This window comes from Lolium rigidum, chromosome 4 (genome assembly GCF_022539505.1).
Source record: "Lolium rigidum isolate FL_2022 chromosome 4, APGP_CSIRO_Lrig_0.1, whole genome shotgun sequence".
Classification (NCBI taxonomy): domain Eukaryota; kingdom Viridiplantae; phylum Streptophyta; class Magnoliopsida; order Poales; family Poaceae; genus Lolium; species Lolium rigidum.
The window spans coordinates 39175497-39195330 of record NC_061511.1 but is presented as its reverse complement, the minus strand read 5'-3'; positions in this window follow the sequence as shown (position 1 = coordinate 39195330).

Sequence of the window (19834 nt, the reverse complement as noted above, 5' to 3'; positions counted from 1 at the left end):
AGTAGGGGTTCATAATAATAATAATGTCGGCATAACGTAGAGGGAGAGAGGGATGCCGGTGATGACGTAACGTTGGGGGTCATCGTAACGTAAAGGGGGAGGGGGAATGCCAGTGACCACATAATGTAGGGGGTCGTTGTAACACACTGGTAGAGGGGGATGCCGGTGACTACATAACGTAGGGGTTGTCGTAACACACGGGGAGAGGGGGGATGCTGGTGACTACATTCGTAACACACGGGGAGAGGGGATAACGGTAGGGGCGATGTCGCGGATCGGGTAACATTCGAATCGGATAACATTCGAATCTTAATGGGCGATAACGGTAGGGGCGATGTCGCGATGTCGCGGATCGGGTAACATTCGAATCTTATACAACAATATTAACTACAATATTAACAATATTAACAACAATATCAACAATCTTAATACAACAATATTAACAATACAACAATGATCAAAATTATAAACTAACCCTAATAAACTAAAAATATAAACTAACCCTAAACTTAATTAACAAACCCCTAACCCTAACCCTAATTAACTAAATAAACTAACCCTAATAAACTAATTAAACTAATAAACTAAATAACATAACCCTAACCCTAATTAACTAAATAAACTAACCCTAATAAACTAATTAAACTAATAAACTAAATAAACTAATAACCTAATAAACTAACTAAATAAACTAAATAACTAAATAACTAAATAAACTAAATAACTAAATAAACTAAATAAATTAGGGAGAGTGGCCGGCCGGGGTGGGCTACCTGCTGCGGTGGCGTGGGGGCGGCGGCCGGCGGTGGCGTGGGGCGGCGCGCGGAGGAAGCCGGCCGGCGTCGACGGAGGCCGGCACGGTGGCGTTCTGCGGCGGCGGAGGCCGGCGTGCGGGCGGCGGGGCGGCGGCCCGAGGCGCGGGTGCGCGCTACAAAGGTGGCCTGCGGGGGTGGCGACTGGCGGTGGCACGAGGGCGGCGGCGAGTGCGCGCTGCAGGCGGCCGGCGGTGGCGCGAGGGCGGCGGCGGCGGCTCGATTCCGGCAGCCTGGCGGCGTCTCAGATCGATTTTGGGGCCTCCTGTGTCGCGGGTGGTGGCTCGCCCCGCGATGCAGCGCTATAAATACCCCCACCCCTTTTGTCGCGGGTGGTGGCACGGGCCGGGACAAAAGGTAGCCTTTTCCACCCGCGACAAAAGGGGCTGATCCGTGGCCCTTTCCATCCAACGGCTCCGGCTGTTTTAATCCAACGGCCCGGAGCTCAATCCGTGCCACATGTCGCCGCCGCTTCCCCGTGCCACGCCCCGCCGCTTCCCCGCGCCACGCGTCGCCGCCGCTTCCACGTGCCACGCCCCGCCGCTTCCCTGCGCCACGCGTGTCGCTTCGCGCGCGCGATATAAAGCGCCGCGTGCGCGTGCAACCAACCGCCACGGAAACTTCACCTGCCGCTTCGCCTCGCCACGCCTTGCCACTTCCCCGCGCCACGCGTCGTCGCCGCCTCCGCTCATTCGCCTCCGGGATGCCGCCGCGCCGCCGGGGTCGTCCGGTTTCCGCGGCGTCCGAGCGCGTCCGAACGGTAGGTTCTACGCCGAGATGTGCGCCGGCGGCTTCCGCCTCACCCTCGGCACGTACAACACGCCGGAGCTGGCGGCGCGCGCTTACGACGCGGCCGCGTGGCGATTTCGGTGGCCACGGCGCGACATGAACTTCCCGGACGTCGAATCACTTGAGGAGGCGGAGTTCCTCGCGCCAGCGCCGTGCCTCGTCGACGACGAGGACCGTCACCGCCACAGCCATGTGCAGCGCCGGATCGCCATCGCCGAGCACGACGAGGAGTTGATGCGCTAGTGGTGGGCGCAATTCCCCATCGACGTTGACAACACCGACGCGTTTTTCGCTGACCTCAGGGCACAGCGCAGGTCCGACAGGCGCCAATTTTCAATTAACAAATTTGCCATTTTCATTTTCTGTCGGTGGGATAAGGACGCATGTGTAACCGGAACTAATTAAAGTTGTCGGTGGGATAAGGATGCATGTGTCCTTTAGTCCTGGCTGGTGGGTGCAACCGGGATAAGGACGCATGTTTCCCGCCAAGACGCCGCGCGGGAAAGTTTCCCGCCTACAGGCCTCTATAAATAGCTCCTACGTCCCCGTCTCCCACTTCACTCACCGAACCCTAGCCCATTTCACAATGCCCCCAAAGCCGCACCCGCCGCCGGTGGAGGTGGACCCGCAGCTCGCGGAGATAGAGGAGTGGGAGGAGCTTCAGCAGCACCTGCGGCAGGAGGCGGCAGCCAGGAGGGCAGCAGCGGATGAGGTGGACCCGCAGCTCGCGGAGATAGAGGAGTGGGAGGAGGCGGCGCTAGCGGCTACCATAGAAGCATTTGAGAGGCAGAGTCTCCAGGAGCTGCATAAGCGGCGGCGTGTGGCGGAGCTAGATAGTGAGGAGATGCATAAGCGTCGTCATGAGGAAGAGCCGCGGCAGGAGGCGGCAGCCAGGACGGCAGCAGCGGATGCGCAGAAGAACTAGTCGAAGTCGTTATTTAAGTTTAAATTTAGTTAACGTATCTAGTTAAATTTCAATAAAGTCGTTGTCGTTGTTTTAGTTTAAATTTAGTTAAAGTAATATGAACGAGCCTTATCTAGGGTGGTGGCTTTCGACCGAGATGGTGGGTTAGTTTATATACCTCTTTTATCCTGGTTGGGTGCTTAAATCGGGACAAAAGATGGGGGGCTTAATCTGGGGTTGTGGCTTTCGACCGAGATGGTGGGTTAGTTTATATACCTCTTTTATCCCGGGTGGGTGCTCAAACCGGGACAAAATATGGGGGGCTTAATCTGGGGTGGTGGCTTTCGACCGAGATGGTGGGTTAGTTTATATACCTCTTTTATCCCGGGTGGGTGCTCAAACCGGGACAAAATATGGGGGCTTAATCTGGGGGAGGCTTATCTGGTGTTTGCCTTATCTGGGGGGGCCTTATCTGGGAGGGAGGGGATTAGCTGGAGGCACGCCGCTATATATAGCCCCTCCGGGGAGAGTAGAGAGAGCAGCCAGGGAGCAGAGAGAGCAGCCAGGAAGGAAAGAGCCTCTCCGGCGGAGCTTCTCGAATATGTCTTAGATGGCCGGCCGTCTTAGACATATTCGGAAGCTCCGCCCGAGGGAACTCTTCCCGCAAGCAGGACTCCCGCCCGGAAGCTGCTAGTATATATACACCCAACAACCAGTAGCTCAGGGTACAAAAGGAGGGGAGAGCAGAGAGAGCTTCCCGGGAGCTGGTATACACCCGGCGACGGCGACCTGGAAGGAAAGAGCCTCTCCGGCGGAGCTTCTCGAAGATGTCTTAGATGGCCAGCCGTCTTAGACATCTTCGGAAGCTCCCCCCGAGGGAACTCTTCCCGCAAGCAGGACTCCCGCCCGGAAGCTGCTAGTATATATACACCCAACAACCAGTAGCTCAGGGTACAAGACGAGGGTTCTCATTATTACATAAATGTAGAGATTGTCTTGGGAACTATTAAGAATACATTATTACATTACAGGTTTAAATATCGCCAACATCGCCATCTAGTGATGTGGTTTTCTTCTGCGCCGTAGCCATGGAGAATCTTCATCATTTAGCAAGATGCCTGGGTCAATTTTCACCGTGAAGGGCGGAATTTCTTTAAACTTATTATAATCTTCTGTGACATGTCTATCTTGTCATCCACTCCCACGATGTTTTTTTCCCCGAAAGAACTATGTGGCGCTTTGGCTCCTCGGTTAATGTATTCTTTTGTTGATTTCTTTTTCTCGGTTTGCTAGACATGTTCTTCACGTAGAAAACTTGAGCCACCTCGTTGGCTAGGACGAATGGCTCGTCCATGTACGCAAGATTGTTGAGATCCACTGTTGTCATACCGTACTTATCGTCTACCTGTACCCCGCTGAGCTTCACCCATTTGCACCGAAACAAAGGGATCTTAAAAGTAGGTCCATAGTCAAGTTCTCATATCTCCTCTATGTACCCATAATATGTGGTGGTCTGCCCATTCTCGTCTTTTGCATCGAAGCGGACACCACTGTTTTTGTTGGTGCTCTTTTTATCTTGGGCGATCGTGTAAAATGTATTCCCATTTATCTCGTGCCCTTGGAATGTACATATGTTTGAAGATGGTAACCTAGCCAACAAGTACAGCTGCTCTCCAACAGTGGTGTTACTCATGAGATGTGTTTGCAACCAACTGCCGAAGGTCTTCATGTGTTGATGTGTAATCAAGGACTCAGGCTGGTCCGGGTTTACTTCTCGTACAACATTCTTGTGTATCTCGATGTACGGAGCCACCAAGCTGGAATTGTATAGAACTGTGTACTGTGCTTGATTGAAAGAAAGCTTGTCCCTGCACACCGTTGCTTTCCTTCCTAGCGTGCCTTTTCCAGTCAGCCTCCCCTCATACCGAGATTCAGGAACACCAATCGGCTTAAGGTCAGGAAGAAAGTCAACATAAAACTCAATGACCTCCTCTGTTCCGTAGCCCTTTGAGATACTTCCTTCTGGCCTAGCGCGGTTATGAACATATTTCTTTAAGACTCCCATGAACCTCTCGAAGGGGAACATATTGTGTAGAAATACAGGACCGAGAATTCTAATCTCATCAACTAGGTGAACGAGGAGGTGCATCATAATATTGAAGAAGGATGGTGGGAACAACAACTCGAAGCTGACAAGACATTCGACCACATCAACCTGTAACCCCGACAAACATTCTGGATCTATTACCTTCTGAGAAATTGCATTGAGGAATGCACATATCTTCACAATGGCTAGTCGAACATTTTCTGGTAGAAGTCCCCTCAATGCAACCGGAAGCAATTGTGTCATAAGCACGTGGCAGTCATGAGACTTTAGGTTCTGGAATTTTTTCTCCTTCATATTTACTATTCCCTTTATATTCGACGAGAAACCAGACGGAACCTTGATACTGAATAGGGCTTCAAAAAAGATTTCCTTCTCTTCTTTGGTAAGAGCGTAGCTGGCAGGCCCTTGAAACTGCCCTGGATGATTGCCGTCTCGTCCTTTATGACGTTGCTGGTCCTCTCGTGCTTCTGTTGTATCTTTTGTCTTCCCATACACGCCCAGGAAACCTAGAATATTCACACAAAGATTTTTTGTCAGGTGCATCACGTCGATTGCAGAGCGGACTTCCAGGACTTTCCAATATTCTAGCTTCCAAAATATAGATTTCTTCTTCCACATGGGTGCGTGTCCGTCAGCGTCTTTCAGAACAGGTCGACTGCCTAGACCCTTTCCAAAGATAACATTTAAATTCTTGACCTTGTCAAATACATCAGCACCACTACGGGGGACAGGCTTCGGACGGGGTTCTGCCTCGCCATTGAAATGCTTGCCTTTTTTCCTTAAGGCATGCCTGCGAGGAAGAAAACGGCGATTGTACGGGTACACATTTTTCCTATTTTTTCCAAATATTTACTTTCAGTCTCATCTAAACAGTGTGTGCATGCATTGTATCCCTTGTTCGTCTGTCCTGAAATGTTACTAAGAGCAGGCCAATCATTGATGGTTACGAATAGCAACGCTCGTAGGTCAAATTCTTGTTCGGTGTGCTCATCCCACACACGTACACCTGGTTCGGCCCACAACTCTAAAAGTTCATCAACTAATGGCCTTAGGTACACATCAATATCGTTGCCGGGTTGCTTTGGGCCTTGGATAAGCACTGGTATCATAATGAACTTCCGCTTCATGCACAACCAAGGAGGAAGGTTGTAGATACATAGAGTCACGGGCCAGGTGCTGTGACTGCAGCTCTGCTCCCCAAAAGGATTCATGCCATCTGTACTTAGACCAAACCATAAGTTCCTTGCCTCACCTGCAAAATTCGGGAACTCTCTCTCGATGTTTCTCCACTGCCGACCATCAGCGGGATGCCTCAACATCGCGTCTTTCTTACGTTCTTCCATGTGCCATCGCAACAACTTGGCATGCTCTTTGTTTCTGAACAAACGTTTCAACCGTGGTATTATGGGAGCATACCACATCACCTTCGCAGGAACCCTCTTCCTGTGTGGCTCGCCCTCAACATCACCAGGGTCATCTTTTCTGATCTTATACCGCAATGCACCGCATATCGGGCATTTATTCACATTCTCGTACTTCTCACCGCGGTAGAGGATACAGTCATTAGGGCATGCATATATCTTCTGCACATCTAATCCTAGAGGGCAGACAAGCTTCTTTGCTTCATATGTACTGGCGGGCAATTCGTTCTTTCTTGGAAGCAGCTTCTTTAATATTATCAGCAATTTTTCAAATCCCGAGTCAGTCACACCGGCCTCTGCCTTCCATTTCAGCAATTCCAATATGCTACCCAGCTTTTTCTGCCCATCTTCACAACCTGGGTACAACAATTTTTGGTGGTCCTCTAACATCTTGTCGAACTGCAACCTCTCCTTATCTGTGCCACAGTCTCTCCTTGCATCAGAAATGGCCCGACGAAGATCATCATCACCAGGCTATCTGGTGCCCGTTCTTCACCTCCTTCTTCTTCATTGTCTTCCATTGCGGTATCATCGTATTCAGGGAACATAGATCGGTAGTTGTCATCGTTATCTTCTTCATCGCCGTCTTCCATCATAACCCCTTCTTCTTCGTGCTTGGTCCAAACATTATAGCCGGACATGAATCCGTGCCGAAGCAGGTGGCTCTGAATGTCTCTTGAGCAAGAGTAATCCTTCTCATTCCGACATTTCAAACATGGACAACAAATAAAACCTTGCATCAACTTGTTGGCCTCGGCCACAAGCAGGAAAGATTTCACGCCCTCTCTGAAAGCGGGATCGCATCGGTTACCGTACATCCATGGATGACTCATCTGCACCATAAGTACAATTATGTATCAAATGCAATCACCATGCTAAAATTAGTATTGCGCGGTCTATATATACGAGAAAATAGTTGCTAACCTTTTAGGACCAAAAAGAGGAGAAATCTTATTAAATAAAATCAAGTGGCATCCTCACAAACATTTCATCAAACACCTCTTGTGCACATGAAGAAAAAAAAAGCTAGCATAAACCTCCACCTTCCACCGCCAAGGAAAAAAATGTAGGGAGGTTGGGGAGCTGGCCGTGTATGTATAGGCCTGGACCTTTTGTCCCGGTTTGTGGCTCAAACCGGGACAAAAGGGGTGCCTGCAGGCCGCAGAAGGCCTCAAACCCTTTTGTCCCGGCCCGATCCACCACCCGCGACAAAAGGTTCCTAACGAACCGGGACAAAAGGCCCCGTGCCCTCCAGCTGGTTTCGGGGCAACGTGGCCAGGCCATTTGTCCCGGCTCCAGACTGGGCCAGGACAAAAGGCCTGGACAAAAGCCCAGTTTACTAGTGATAGAACAAGGGACTAGGTCCTCTGTGTAATTTGTGGGATGAAGAAAGACAAGCTGTGAATGAGGCAATATTTTCTTTCCGAAGCTGCTTGCAAACTGGGCACGAACGGCGGATGTGACCACATCCACCAAAGGCGACCAGCATGCGCTGCAGCACCGCCACGACATGCCAACCATGCCGCTTACGCAAGTTGACCGTCCCGCTGAGATCCACCACTGCTGCCCCGGCCGATGGCTCCCATGACGAGGGCATGCGCACCGCGAGAGGCACCGCGAGGGTAGCACAGGCTTTGCTGGCTGCGTCCTCCGACGGAGACGGAGAATCGAAGGAGGGAGGGGCGAAGGGGTGCCAGCGTCGGCGAGCTAGGGTTTCTCCCGTGTCGCCTCAGAGAGGGACGCGGGGGACTCGCGATGCCTAAAGTCTCTGCCACAGCAACAGATTTTTTTCAAACTATTTCGGCACATGTGTTATCAAGGAATGAGCAAATATCTGAAATGTGTGAAGGCAGCCTACACGAAGAGAAGGGTGAGACAGTATGAGAACCACCTAATTGCAGCCAGTGCTCACCAAACGGAACTAGAGAAAAAAATCTACGCTCAGGAGGCACAAATCCACTAGTGTCTGCTTCTTTTTGCACAAATCCGTTCTTTTAATCATCAAGTGTGGTTTGTAACGTTAAGTGGTCTGAGCATTTGGTTCAGACGGCGTGTTACAATTCCATTTTACTATATGATGGCAAAGAGAACAAACAAAACATGTTAAGATTATATTTACTGGGAATGGTTTTAAATAATAACTTGATTTTTATTTTTATTTCCATATATATATATATATATATATATGTATATTTATCAAACGAGAAAACTGTTTGATTTTTCTAATTTCAGATTGTTTTGGTGTACGTGACATCTGCGAGATGAGAGGACAAACATGAAATGTGAAGACAGCATAGTTAAATATAAATGTGAAGACAGCCTAGTTTAAGTGAACATCACTTGTCACTTTGGTGATGTTGATTGCGGCCATTGGCTCAGCAGAAGGAGTTTTAAACTATAGATGCCTCTTTTACACATGCGCCTGTGTAACACGGCAAGAATTCTTGAGCCTACAGGAAGTTCAGTAACAGCAAAGCTGGGGCTAAGGTCAGCAGTCTAAGATTATCGACCATTTCAGCTTAAATACTACTGTTTTAGGGGAAAATACCGACCAAAACAGGCGAGTCCCCGGTCAGCACAGTAGCTCCAGCCACGGAACTTCTGTACGTGATCTAAAACCGGCATCAAGAAAATAAGCTTTTTAGCGCCCACATGAGATCACTCATGGGCAACTCGATCCGCTTGCGGACGTATTCATGAGTAGCCCCAATGGCCGAACCGATATAAGGTGGAGAGGAGAACCTCTTACAAAGCAGATCAAAGAAAAACAAGAAAAAACATAGAAAAACCCACACTTGCCACCGAAAACATTGAGGCGAGACCAAGTCGACTCGAGGCTCCACAACGACGCCCCCAAGAGGGTAACGACGCACTGCGCCGCCGCCGTCGAGACCGTGAGGTCTAGGGTTTTCACCCGGAGCCATAGCGCGGGACGGATACCCACAACGACGCCCCCAAGAGGGTTATGACACCCGCAGGCATCGCCGCCGTTGGCGTCGAGGGGCTGAACTTTCGCTCGAAAGCATCCGCACACCACGCCCAAGAACTTAGTCGCCCGTTGTCTCCAAGATGGGCTCTCCAAACACGATCTGGGGGTTGCCAAAGCCGAAGCCGCCAACTCCAGGATCTCCCACCGTCCTCTCCACGCCATCCTCATGACCGAAGAGTGAGACCACCACCGCCGCCACGTTGCCCGCCGTAGAGCCATCCGCGCAGTCCGCCTTCCAAGGCCGCCGCCCCGGCATCCCCCCGAACTCGATCCCGTGACTCGGCCATCACATCGCAACACGAATTGGACAAGGTAGGAGGCACCATTGCCAGCAGCCATCAGAGCACACGACAACCTAGGGGAGGGGATCCGCCCTTCGCCACCAGGAGGTGCCCGCCGACCGGACACAGTACCATGGCCGATTCGGTCAAGATCAGGCCCGGTCGCCTGCCAGGCCTCGATCAAGCCTTCTTAGCCGTGCCACTGTGCAGCTGCGCCCAGGCCGCCGTCGCCATCCGCCTGCAACACCGTGCCAATCCTAACCGTGCCACCACCGAATCGCCATGCGCTAGCCAGAGACCATGGGCGGCGTCGCCGCAACCTCACTCCCCGCAAGACGGCCTCGGCCAAAACCGCACCCCGCCGCAAAGAAGCACCCCCACCGCGACGCCCGGGGACAAAACCACACCGTTACCGACGCCGCCATGTCGCCGGTCAAGCCCGACACTTTATCGGCAACCTCGCGCTCGCCACCGCACTCCAGCAAGAACATCACTTTGACCCCCCAAACGGAGGAGGAACGGCTCGGACCGTGCCGCCGAGGACCACCGGACCTGGGCCCACCTGGCCCATCCCTGGCACCAACAGTGGAGAAAGCAGGGAGGAGCTCCGCCGGTGCTGGCCCCGCCCGAGGACCACCTGTCCCAAGACGAGGCCCCCTGGCCTAGATCGGGGCCCGCCTGGCCCCAAACTGGGCCGCACCGCCGGCAGCCGCCCCGCCACCGCCCTCCGCCGCTGCCCAAGGCCACGAGCCGCACCAACCCACCCCTCCGCCGGAACCGTCGCCGCCATGCCCCGCCATCGCCGTCGGACCAAGCACGAGGCGCCCGAGTCGCACCGCCGCCGACCGCGCCTGCCCCGCACAGGACCACGCGCGAGCGGGTAATGGAGATCCCGCCGCCGCCGGCGCCACGCGGGCTTTGCCCGGCGGCCCTCGCCGGCAGCGGGGGGGGGGGAGGAGGGGAGGAGGAAGGGTGGAGGCGCGAGGTTAGGGTTTTCGCCCCTGGCGTCGCCCGCGGGAGCGACGCGCAGGAGCCACTCATTTTTTCGCATGTACAGTTCCCAAATAAAAGGGCTAGTACCTCTGGTTTCTGTCGACCAACTGACAACTTTGTTTCCTGTGAAATCGGGTTTATTTTTCCTTGTTCCCAAACATACATCTTAATGAAGTGTGCGTTATTCTGCTTGCTGATGTATGTGTGTCGGTGTGTCACTTGAGTTGTAATAAGCTACACAGTGTTGATGTTGGTGTGAGATATGTTTAACTATCAATTGTGGTTTGAAACGCTAAGTGACCTGAGTACTTGATTCAGACTATTTGTTTGACTTGTAGTGTTGTACCAACATTTATTTGTCAAAATCCCTTATACCATGTGATGGAAGTAATCAGGTAATTTTACTCTTCCTTTGTGCCCTCCTTGTATAGAACCAATTGACTAGGTCATGTGTGTAATTTGTAAGATGAAGAGAGACAAGCTGTGAATGAGGCAATGTTTTCTTTCCGAAGCTGCTTGCAAACTGGGCCCGAACGGCGGACGTGACCACATCCACCAAAGGCGACCACCATGCGCTGCAGCACCACCACGACATACCCACCATGCCGCTGACACAAGTTGACCGCGCCGCTAAGATCCACCACCGCTGCCCCAGCTGATGGCTCCCACGACAAGGGCCTGCGCACCGCAAGAGGCCCCGCATCTGTCGTCGGTAGCACGGGCTTTGCTGGCTGTGTCCTCCAACGGAGACGGGGAATCGAAGGAGGGAGGGGAGGAGGGGTGCCAGCGGCGGCGAGCTAGGGTTTCTCCCGTGTCACCTCAGAGAGGGACGCGGGGGACTCACGCTGCCTAAAGTCTCTGCCACAGCAACATATTTTTTCAAACTATTTCGGCACATGAGCAAATATCCGAAATGTGTGAAGGCAGCCTACACAGAAGAGAAGGGTGAGACGGTATGAGAACCACCGAATTGCAGCCAGTGGCTCACCAAACGGAACTAGAGAAAAAAATCTACGCTCAGGAGGCGCAAATCCACTAGTGTCTGCTTCTTTTTGCACAAATCCGTTCTTTTAATCATCAAGTGTGGTTTGTAACGTTAAGTGGTCTGAGCATTTGGTTTAGACGGCGTGTTACAATTCCATTTTACTATATGATGGCAAAGAGAACAAACAAAACATGTTAAGATTATATTTACTGGGAATGGTTTTAAATAATAACTTGATTTTTATTTTTATTTGCATATATATATATATATATATATATATATATATATATATATGTATATTTATCAAACGAGAAAACTGTTTGATTTTTCTAATTTCAGATTGTTTTGGTGTGTTAGACAATGTAATAGGTCTCTCTCTCTTTCCGTATACCATACGTATTGTGTATTGGATACATATACAATGTACTCTTGTCCCACTATATAACATGCAACCCGTACCAGCTCCACGTACGGTTCCCGTGAAAACTTTTCACATGGTATCAGAGCGACCTCTTCCCTGACCTAGCTGCCAAAACAAATCGCCGCCGCCGCTGGTTCAGCCGCCGCCGCTGTCATCAAAAGATCTCTGCCGCCGCCGCCAGCCATCTGCTGCCGCCGCCGCACACACACATACACATCCAAGCCCCAAAATCAAACTTGCCGCTGCTTCTTCTTAGCCGCCGCCGCCCAAAACCCTAAATCTCCCAGACAACAAATCTGCCGCCGCTGCTCGTCAAGCCGCCGCTGCCCAAAACCACAACATCCAGTAACCAAAACCCATCTCCAAAACTCACCGCTGCTGCTCCTCTCGCCGCAGCCAATACCAATCTTCGATGGCCTCGTCCTCCTCCGCGACCGCTCTCGCTGCTGCCCTGGGTGCTCCTCCGACCCAGCTCCTCACGCGGGACAATGCGCTCATCTGGAAGGCACTGGTTGTCCCTGCCCTCCGAGGTGCCTGTGTTCTTGATCTGGTTAAAGGTGACGACCAGGCCCCTGACAAAGTTCTTGAAACAGAAGATTCCAATGGCAAGAAGGTGACTATTCAAAACCCCAACTATGCATCCTGGATTGCTCGTGATCAACAAGTTCTTCGCTGGTTGTTGAATGCCTTGTCTCCGGATGTCCTAGCCCATGTCATTGGTCTTGAGACGTCTGCTGAAGTGTGGGAGGCTCTCAACTCTCATGTCTCTGCCTCGTCAAAATCTCGGGTGCAACATCTAAGGACAGCACTTGTTGAGACAAAGAAGAACACCATGTCTGCTGAAAAATATTTCTCCAAGATGAAGACCATCGCTCAGGAGCTTGCTGCTGCTGGGAAGCCCATAGATGATGATGAACTGGTGTGGTATGTGCTGAAAAATCTTGGTGGAGAATACAACAATTTGATCACCGCTGTCCGGGCCAATCCAAACACTACCCTATCTGATTTGTTTGGTCAAGTTCAGTCATTTGATAGATTGCATAAGACAGAAGATACAAGCTTCACCTCCTCTGCCCACCTTGCTCGTCGTGGTGGTGGTGCTCCATCACGGGGCCAGGATGACCGTGGTGGCCAGGGTAATTGGCGTGATGATCGTGGTGGCCAGGATAGGTGGCGTGATGACCGTCCGCGCCGTGATGATGGGCGTGGCCGTGGTGGTGGTGGTCACCGTGGTGGCTACCAAGGCCGTGACAATGGTGGTTATCAAGACCGCCGTCGTGATGATGATCGTCCCCGTCGCCGTGATGACGCAGATCGGCGTGATGATGGTGGGCGTCGTCGTGATCGCCAACCCACCCGCTTTGTTGATACTACTTGCCAAATCTGCACAATCTATGGCCACCCTGCAAAAGACTGTTGGTGGCGCTATGAGGAGGATCGTGAGCGTCGTGACAATGGAGATCGTGGCCGCAAGGATGCAAACTTTGCTTCTCATGGGGTTGACACAAACTGGTACTATGATACAGGCGCTACGATCACATAAGCGGTGAACTGAATAAGCTCTCCACTCATGATGACTACCATGGTCGCGATCAGGTCCGCACTGCTGAAGGCACAGGTATGCACATAAGTCATATTGGTCATTCAACTTTGCGCACACCTCATGCTTCTTTTGATCTCAATGCTATACTACATGTTCCTAGCGCCTCTAAAAATCTTTTATCTGTTCATAAGTTCACTCTTGATAATCACGTGTTCATTGAGTTTCATCCTTTCTTTTTTGTCATCAAGGACCAAGCAACTCGACGCGTCCTCTTTAGAGGCCCTTGCTATGGAGGCCTATATCCATTGATGCCCATCTCCACTGCGTCCTCCAAGCATGCATACATCACAATAAAGCCATCATCCTCTACATGGCACCGCCGTTTAGGACATCCCTCTTCGTTTGTGGTTCAACAAGTACTTAGGAAAAATAAGATAGCTTATACCCCAGAGAGTACCCCATATGTGTGTGATTCATGTCAATTGGCAAAGAGTCATCAATTGCCATATCCTATCTCTAGTAGTAGATCTACTGTTCCTCTGGAGCAAGTTTTTTCTGATGTATGGGGTCCTGCACCTCTCTCTGCTGGGAAACATTCATACTATGTAAGCTTCATTGATGATTTTAGCAAGTTTACTTGGATTTATTTGCTCAAAAGTCGTGCTGATGTTTATCAAGTCTTCCTCAATTTTCAGAAATATGTTGAGCGCAAGTTTGATAGGAAAATTATAACAATGCAAACTGATTGGGGTGGTGAATATGAAAAGCTCAATTCCTTTTTCCAAACAGTTGGTATCACTCACCATGTTTCATGCCCTCATGCTCATCAACAAAATGGCTCTGCTGAAAGGAAACATCGTCATATAGTTGAAGTTGGCCTAGCCTTGCTTGCGAATGCATCCATGTCTCTCAAATACTGGGATGAAGCCTTCCTTACTGCCACATTTCTTATAAATTTACTTCCCAGTAAAGTCATTAACTTTGAAACCCCAGCTGAACGTCTTCTTCATATGACACCAAACTATGATGCTCTTCGAGTTTTTGGTTGTGCTTGTTGGCCCAACCTTCGCCCTTACAATACTCGCAAACTTGCTTTCCGTTCCACTCGCTGTGTGTTTCTTGGTTATAGTCCTCTTCATAAGGGTGTCAAGTGTCTAGACATAAATACTGGACGAGTGTATATCTCTCGTGATGTTGTGTTTGATGAAAATGTTTTCCCTTTTGCCTCATTGCGTCCTAATGCTGGCCCCCTTCTTAGAAAAGAAATTCTCCTTCTTCCATCATTCCCATCCGAGTCTTCTGAGGGTGCAAATAATGTTGATGATCATATGCCTATTGTGCCTATTACTAATGTGTTGCCAGCTGCAGAAACTACTGATGAAAATTTCCGACAAAACAGAGTTGAAATTCCTGCAGAAAATGACGTTCAAAATACTGCAGAAGAAGACGAAATCAGCGCTGAAACCCATGCGGATTCTGCTGCTGACTTATCCGATCCCGAGGAAACACAGCCCGAGGCTGATTCTCCCGCCCTCGGGTCGCGCGGAGATGCTCCGGCAGCGTCTGCCGGCCACACGCCATCTGCCCGTCCTGGCGCTTCACCTGGCGCGCGCTCCCCGGCGCTGTCGGCTGCGCGTGGCGACCACGCGCCCTCGCCCAGCCCCGGTGCGCCACCTGGCGCCTCGCCTGCGACGCCTGCCTCGACTGCAACGCCTGCTGATCCTGTCTCTTCTGGATCGTCTGCGGCAGGCACTAGTGCAGCTGATTCTGTTGCGTCCTCTGAACATACACAAGAGCAAGATCAGCCTATACCGCATGCTTCTTCTGCTGTTTCACCTCCGCGTATTCGTACTCGGTTGCAGCAAGGTATAAGACAGCCAAAAAAATATACTGACGGCACAGTGCGATATGGTTTGTTTTCTTCTACAGGAGAACCATCTACTCTTTCTGAGGCTCTTGATGACTCACACTGGCGTCAGGCAATGGATGAGGAATATAATGCGTTGATGGAAAATAAAACATGGCGTCTTGTTCCCCCAAGCAAAACCAAGAACTTGATAGATTGCAAGTGGGTATACAGAATTAAGAGAAGGGCGGATGGGTCTATTGAGAGATATAAAGCGAGACTAGTTGCAAAAGGATTCAAACAAAGGTATGGCATTGATTATGAGGACACTTTTAGTCCTGTAGTTAAAATTGCTACTATCAGAACTGTTTTATCTGTTGCTGTTTCTCGTGGATGGAGTTTAAGGCAGCTAGATGTCAAGAACGCGTTTCTTCATGGTGTTCTGGAAGAGGAAGTCTATATGAGACAACCTCCTGGGTTTGAAGATCCGCATGCACCACATCATGTTTGCAGACTTGATAAAGCATTGTATGGTCTGAAACAAGCACCAAGGGCATGGTATTCCAGATTGAGCTCAAAATTGTCTGCGCTTGGTTTTATACCTTCCAAGGCCGATACATCCCTATTTCTCTTTAACAAGTCAGGCATCACTATATTTGTTCTTGTATATGTTGATGATATCATAGTAACAAGTTCTTCCAGTTATGCTATCACAGCTCTTCTTCGAGATCTAAATGAGAATTTCTCTATCAAGGATCTTGGTGATCTACACTTCTTTCTTGGTATTGAGGTTAAAAAGGTGAACAATGGTTTGCTCTTGACACAAGAAAAATATGCTACAGATTTACTCAAGAAGGTTGGCATGCAACACTGTAAGTCAGCTCCAACACCCTTATCCACCTCTGAACAGCTGTCTCTTACAAGTGGTACACCTCTTGGCTCTGATGACTGTACTCAGTTTAGAAGCATAGTTGGTGCGCTACAGTATCTGACATTGACTCGACCTGATCTGGCCTTCTCAGTGAACAAAGTTTGTCAGTATCTTCATGCTCCAACCACAGAACATTGGACAGCTGCAAAACGTATTCTCCGATATGTCAAGGATACAATAAAACTTGGAACTACCTTTGCACCATCATCATCCACCTTTTTGAGTGCATTTTCTGATGCAGATTGGGCAGGAGACATTGATGATCGACGCTCTACAGGTGGTTTTGCTATCTTTGTTGGACCAAATCTGATCTCATGGAGTGCAAGGAAACAAGCAACAGTGTCTAGATCTAGCACAGAGGCTGAGTATAAAGCATTAGCAAATGCAACTGCTGAATTGATTTGGGTTGAGGCTCTTCTCACTGAACTTGGAGTAAGATTGAGACAAAAGCCAACTATTTGGTGTGATAATCTGGGTGCCACTTATCTCTCAGTTAATCCTGTGTTCCATGCTCGTACCAAGCACATTGAAATCGATTTTCACTTTGTCAGAGAAAGGGTTGCAAACAATCAGTTAGCTATTCGCTTTGTTTCAAGCAATGATCAAGTTGCAGATGGATTTACTAAGCCACTTCCAGTTAAAAAGATTGTTGAATTCAAGCGTAATCTCAACCTGTCAGTAGGTTGAGATTAAGGGAGGGTGTTAGACAATGTAATAGGTCTCTCTCTCTCTTTCCGTATACCATACGTATTGTGTATTGGATACATATACAATGTACTCTTGTCCCACTATATAACATGCAACCCGTACCAGCTCCACGTACGGTTCCCTCGACAACTTTCCACATGGTGTACGTGACATCTGTGAGATGAGAGGACAAACATGAAATGTGAAGACAGCATAGTTAAATATAAATGTGAAGACAGCCTAGTTTAAGTGAACATCACTTGTCACTTTGGTGATGTTGATTGCGGCCATTGGCTCAGCAGAAGGAGTTTTAAACTATAGATGCCTCTTTTACACATGCGCCTGTGTAACACGGTAAGAATTCTTGAGCCTACAGGAAGTTCAGTAACAACAAAGCTGGGGCTAAGGTCAGCAGTCTAAGATTATCGACCATTTCCGCTTAAATACTACTGTTTTAGGGGAAAATACCGACCAAAACAGGCGAGTCCCCGGTCAGCACAGTAGCTCCAGCCACGGAACTTCTTTTTTCGATAAAGGATGCTTTATTACTTCAAGAAGCAATTACATCCAGCCTCTGCATAACCAGGATGCACACAGCCGTTTGTTGTCTCAAGTGACCAAAGTTACATAAAACAAAAAAGGCGAAATACATATCGGAACGATGAATCATATAACGCCTAAGAGCTAGGTGGAGCTTCTATCCGTAGACTATGCTGCCACCCATGTAGGGAAAAAGTATCCCTCGCCGTATCCTCCAACCGTGTACAGACCTCCGTAAACAGGTCTCGGTTCTCCTCCCGCTGAAGAGGTAACCACGAACGGAGAATACCTGTGCATCTGTAGATAACCTGCAACAAAGAGCAATTTTTGTCATTAAAGATCTTGTCATTTCTACATAGCCAGAGCGCCCAGATAACTGCTAGCGCCCCCATCCTAAGAAGCATTTTAAACCTTGAGTTGATACCATGAAGCCAATTGCCAAAGACATTAGCGACACTAGTCGGGGGATACAAGGTAGACGCTACTTGGATGACTGACCATATAGATCTCGCAAACTGGCATTGGAAGAATAAATGATTGATGGTTTCGTCATGATGACAAAAGACACATCGTGTACTTCCGTGCCAATTCCGCTTAACAAGATTGTCTTTGGTGAGAATAACCCCTCGACGAAGATACCATCCAAAAATCTTAATTTTTAATGGTATCTTCATCTTCCAAATTTTCTTATTATTATCAACTGGTAAATCAGAAATCAACATCGCATTGTATAAAGATTTCACAGAAAAGGAACCATCTACGTGGAGGTTCCATCGAAATTCATCTGGCTCTGGCGATAATTGAATATCTCCAAGCCGCAGAATTAGGTTGTTCCATGCCACGAGCCTTTGTCCTAGTAAAACCCGTCTGAACGTCACATTCGGGGGTGAGGTAGCCATTACAGTTGCAATTGTATCACCTTGGCGACGCGCAATTCTATACAAAGCGGGATACTGTTCACATAGGGGTGCATTGTCGAGCCAAGCATCTTCCCAGAACCGTATCTGTGCACCATTCTTAATGGAGAAAGTCCCATGTCGAAAAAAGACATTTTTTGTCGCCATAAGACCAGCCCAGAAGTGTGAATCCCCAGGTTTCCAAACCACTTGAGATAATGTCTTCGAGCCGATGTACTTTCTCCGAAGTATAGTTTGCCAAATCCCATCCTCAGTAAGTAGCTTAAAAAGCCATTTACCCAGTAGCGCTGAGTTCTTGACCTCCAGGTCATGAACTCCAAGCCCTCCTTGATCTTTGGGACTACAAACTATACTCCATTTAACCGATCGATATTTCTTTTCTCGTTGTCCCCTTGCCAAAAGAATCTGGATCGATAATAATCGAGTTTGTGCAGAATTCCTTTGGGTAAGATGAAGAATGATAACATATATAGTACCATATTAGTTAGTACTGAATTAATGAGTACCAATCTACCACCCAGGGACAACAGTTTACCTTTCCAACTACTGAGGCGTTTTTGTAATCTTTCTTCCACTAATTTCCATTCCGCAATTGTAAGTCTCCGATAGTGAATCGGAATACCCAAATAGCGAATCGGAAATTGGCCTTGCCCACAACCAAATAACTCTGTGTACAGAGCTACATCGTCTTGGGCATCACCGAAGCAGAACAATTCACTTTTATGGAAGTTAATTTTCAATCCCGATAATTGCTCAAAAGCTGCTAAAATTAATTTCAGATTTCGAGCTTTTTCAAGATCATGATCCATAAAAAGAATTGTGTCATCGGCGTATTGAAGGATAGATAAGCCACCATCAACTAGATGTGGAATCACCCCTTCAATTTGACCATCAGACTTGGCCCGCTCTATGAGTATTGCCAACATATCCGCTACGATGTTAAACAACATCGGAGATAACGGATCCCCTTGGCGTAACCCTTTTCGCGTTTGGAAGTAGTGTCCGGTGTCATCATTGACCCGTATAGCCACACTACCACCATACACAAAACCATTAATTAGAGCTCGCCACTCAGGCGAAAAGCCTTTCATCCTGAGTGTCTGTTGAAGGAAAGACCATTTAACTTTATCATACGCCTTCTCAAAATCAAGCTTTAAAATAACCCCATTTAATTTCTTAGAATGCATCTCATGTACCGTCTCATGCAAAACCGCCACTCCATCAAGGATATTCCGTCCTTGCATAAAGGCTGTTTGCGATGGTAAAACCACATGATCCGCAACCGTATTAAGTCTAATGGTGGCCACTTTAGTGAAAATCTTGAAACTTACATTTAATAGGCAAATGGGTCTATATTGTTGGATCCTTTCTGCCTCATTAATTTTCGGTAACAAGATAACTTCACCAAAATTTAGACGAAATAATTCTAGTTGTCCAATGTGTAAATCACTGAACAAATCTAGAAGGTCCGATTTAATAGTATCCCAGAAGGTTTGATAAAACTCTGCTGGAAAACCATCTGGATCCGGTGCTTTGTTGCATTCCATTTGGAAAACTGCCTTCTTAACCTCTTCCTCAGTATAAGGTGCGGTTAGCAAGCCATTTTCTTCCAAAGAAACTTGGGGTATATCATCCGTTAAGTCCTCGTTAAGAGTAAAATTACTTTCC